Genomic DNA, 4,197 nt, shown 5'->3' with positions numbered 1-4,197 from the left:
AATTAATGTTGATGATATGGGAAGGTGAGCACGTATAGTAGATGGATCAAGCGCTATAGAGACAGGGATATATACTATGATGTAGGCTAATTTAGTGACTTCAAAATGTAGTTGGATAGAACTTAGAAAGGCAATGAACTAGTTTAGATAGAAATAAAATTTTGGAAAACATTAGGGTAGCAAATATTTCTAAATTCAAGTCCAAAATAGCGAATAATAATTTCTAAATTCAAGTCAAAATAGTTTCTAAATTCAAGATTAATGAAATTGATAGTACTCCCTACGTTCTAGAAAGATTGTCTCATTTCCTTTTTTACACTCATTTTGCAAAAATAATAAGAAATAGTTAAAGAAGAGAGAGAGAGTAAAGTAAAAGAGGTAATAATGTAGAGAATAGTCTTACCTACATCATTCTTTCTCTTATTTTACTCTCTTTCAACTTTACCTATTTATTATTATTTTTGCAAAACGAGTGCAAAAAATGAACTGGGACAATCTTTTTGGGACGGAGGGAGTAATATTTTAGAGTTTCAAATCAAACTTATTCTATTTAAAATATTTGATGCGCACAAACAATATTTTATATATGGTCTACTTATATTTTGTCAAGCACTTCAGAAGAATGATATGTAAGTTTCTCTTTGAGCCTATTCAGGGGTCTATTAAATTAATATGCATAATACATTGACGTACGTTGAATTTGGATAAAAGGGCAATGAACTAGTTTAGGTAGGTAGAAATGATTTTGAAGAAACATTTTGGTAGAAACAAATAAAAAAATGAGGGAAGTATATAGACAAGACATAACATAATAATAATTGAAACAGTGATCTGGCATGTTGAGCACGTCTAGTACATGCAGGTAGAGAAGAATGAATGAAATGTAACATTGGATTAAATTGATAGAGCACACTCCAACCTAATTAAAAATTAAATGTGGAAATTACTAGTATTTAAGGATGTGGGAAGAATGAAGAGAGAAAACATCAATTCAATTCAATCTGAAAAAACATTTGATTTGATTTCAATTGAATATATGATGGACATGAAAAAGATTGTAATAGGTTTGAGTTTGATGTTAGTAGCAATGTTGCAAATGATTGTTGTTGGTGCTGGTGGGGGCAAGTGGGACCTTTTACGGTCGAACATCGGGGTGTCTGCGATGCACATGCAACTCCTGAACAACGATCGTGTTGTGATCTTCGACCTGACTGATTTCGGAGCCTCAAACATTTCCCTGCCAAACAACCGGTGTCGCGACAACCCAAAGGATCTGACACTCCAACACGATTGCACAGCGCATTCTGTTGAGTACAACGTGGCTTCCAACTCAATCCGGCCCCTGTTCGTGTACAGCAACACGTGGTGCTCTTCTGGAGCCGCCATGCCTGATGGTTCTCTAATGCAGACGGGAGGATTCAACGACGGTTATAATACCGTTAGAGTGTTCAAACCATGCAACGATAATTCTTGTGATTGGCAGGAATTTAGCAATGTCCTCAAACACAGAAGATGGTATGCCTCCAATCATATTTTACCTGATGGTAGGCAGATCATTTTTGGTGGACGCGACCGCTTCTCGTACGAGTTTTACCCCAAAACATCCGGAGCTGATCTAGCTGTTGAGTTGCCTTTCCTTAAGGACACTCGTGATCCGACCATTGAAAACAATCTCTACCCCTTTGTTTTCTTGAATGTGGATGGGAATATGTTTGTCTTCGCCAACAATCGAGCTATCTTGTTCGACTATGTAAGGAGAGTGGTGGTAAGAAATTACCCTACCATCCCGGGTGGGGATCCTAGGAACTATCCTAGTTCGGGTTCTGCAGTTCTGCTTCCGTTGCGGATATCCTCAGGAGCAATAGTAGCGGAAGTATTGGTGTGCGGGGGAGCACCGAAAGGATCCTTTACAAGTGCAAATAACGGCAACTTTGTAGCGGCCCTTAATACATGTGGGAGGATCCGAATAAATGATCCAAATCCGCAGTGGCTCATGGAGACAATGCCTCTCGCCAGAGTCATGGGTGACATGGTGTTGCTCCCCAATGGAAATGTCTTGATTATTAACGGGGCCGCTGCTGGTACAGCTGGCTGGGGTATAGCGCGTAATCCTGTGCTTACACCCCTCGTTTATCGTCCCAATAATCAGCCCGGCTCCAGGTTTGAGGCACAGACCGCCACTTCTATACCTCGGATGTACCACTCCAACGCAATATTGCTTCGCGATGGACGTGTTCTTGTTAGTGGAAGCAATCCAAATGCTTATTACACATTTACAGGGGTTCTCTATCCCACAGACCTCACAATGCAAGCTTATTCCCCGGAATACTTAGATCCACAGTTTGCATCTCTTCGTCCCAACATCGTTTCCCCGGCTTCGCATTCTCAGCTTGGCTATGGACAACTACTTACCATTAATTTCACCCTTCCTCAACCCACAATCAATGCTACTACTGCTAATTCTCTTACCGTCTCAATCGTCGCACCTCCCTTCACGACACACTCATTTTCCATGAATCAAAGACTCCTCCTTCTTACCACTTCTAATGTCACATCTTTGGGAGGATCCAATTATCAACTTCGTGTCTCCACTCCCAATTCTAGAATTCTTGCTCCTCCAGGATATTATCTTCTCTTTCTTGTGTATCAACAAGTTCCTAGTCCTGGCATTTGGGTCCAATTCAAGTAGCTAGCTAGGAGGACTACTTAATTATTTTCCTTCTTACTATTAGTTTTGTTAGTTTAGTTTGTATCCTCTCTCTTTCTCTTTCTCTTTGTCTTTGTCTTTCTCTTTCTCTTTCTCTTTAAGGAGGGAAAGACAGAGACGTGTGTAATTTCAGCTTCATTTTAAAATACGCTCTCCTGTTCTTGAGAGAGTGCGTAAACAATGATATATCATATACATAAATCTCACTATTTTTACTTGGTATATATTAATGCCTATTGTTCATGAAACAATTTTCTTTGTTATATTTGAATGCATATCGCTCTAACAAGGTTGTAGATCGTTCATGTGAAACAAAGTTCGATCCCAACTTTCCTCAAGTACGCAGTAATCAGCATTCCTAAAGCTAATTCAAAATTAGATTTAACAAACCAATTGAAGCCTCATTACGTAGCATTAACAACCCTATAAACTTGTTGCTCAAAAGATTTCGGAAAGAAAGATAAAGATACACATCGTGACTTTTGAGAAGACTGTGTCATATCATAGACGTTAAAAACACAATGGCTGAGGATATATCTAATTAATAAAGAAGAGAGAAGATAGTCAAAGTTGTCCAACATCTTAATTAAGTGAATAAAAGCTCAAATACAATTAATAATTAAAGTCAAACTATACAAGAATGTAGAGAGAAGCTAGTAACTGAAAGGTAAAAAGAGTAAGAATAATTATGTTATTAATATTTCTCAATGACTTATCATCTACGTGGTCACCTTTGAAAAGAAAATATAAACCCTAGAAAGAACTAATAAAATACTCCATGATTTTATTGCAAAAGATATGCGTAACTAAATATGATACCGTAGTTGGCTTTGTGATATTGCATTTCGTATGAGGTGATCATTATTTGTTGACGGAATTTTGATGCCTCGTTGGCTTTGTGATCTTGCTATTAGAGCATCCGCAATGGTCGGCTAGCGACCGGCTAACCGATTCGTCGCGCTAGCCGATCGGCTAGCCGAACCATTGCAATCGGCAAACGCGATTTCGGCGAGCGGATCGGCGTGGGCTGGCCGATCGCTCGTCGCTGGCCGAAGCGCTAGCCGATCGGCTAGCCGCCATTGTGGAGGCCTGATCGGCCAGCGATCGGCCAGCGCCGATTTTCGATATTTTTTTTTATTTTTAAAAATCATATATAAACGCGATTTTCGTTTCATTTTCATTTGCACCACTTGTTTTAACGAGTTTTCTCTCTCTCTAACTTTCTGTTCAAGAGCATCATCGAGTGATGGATCACAACAACGAGTCTAGTCCGGCGACGAGCGGCTCTCAGACTCCCACAGTACCCGTGGGATCTGGATGGGGGCAGATGGGCCCGAGATTTAACATCCCTTGGAATCAGATGATGGGGATGGTGGCTGGTGCGCCGGGGGGGCGATGGGGGAGGGACCAGGGGGGTATGCCGTGGGGGATGCCGGGCGGCGGGCAGGGGAGTGGCGGGCAGTCAGCGCCCGGGTGGGGGGGGTATGCCC

At 40.8% G+C, this 4,197-nt stretch overlaps 1 pseudogene; it reads left to right on the top strand.

Moving 5' to 3' along the window:
• Positions 1 to 1,033: 1,033 nt before the first annotated feature.
• LOC125207899 (aldehyde oxidase GLOX pseudogene) lies at positions 1,034 to 2,888 on the top strand (annotated as a pseudogene).
• The last annotated feature ends 1,309 nt before the right edge of the window (positions 2,889 to 4,197 follow it).

The sequence above is a fragment of the Salvia hispanica genome, chromosome 6 (assembly GCF_029641045.1).
Source record: "Salvia hispanica isolate PSC_SH4W2 chromosome 6, Shi_PSC_v1, whole genome shotgun sequence".
NCBI lineage: Eukaryota > Viridiplantae > Streptophyta > Magnoliopsida > Lamiales > Lamiaceae > Salvia > Salvia hispanica.
The sequence above is the reverse complement of the archived record's forward strand: the minus strand, read 5'-3'. Positions and strand labels throughout refer to the sequence as shown.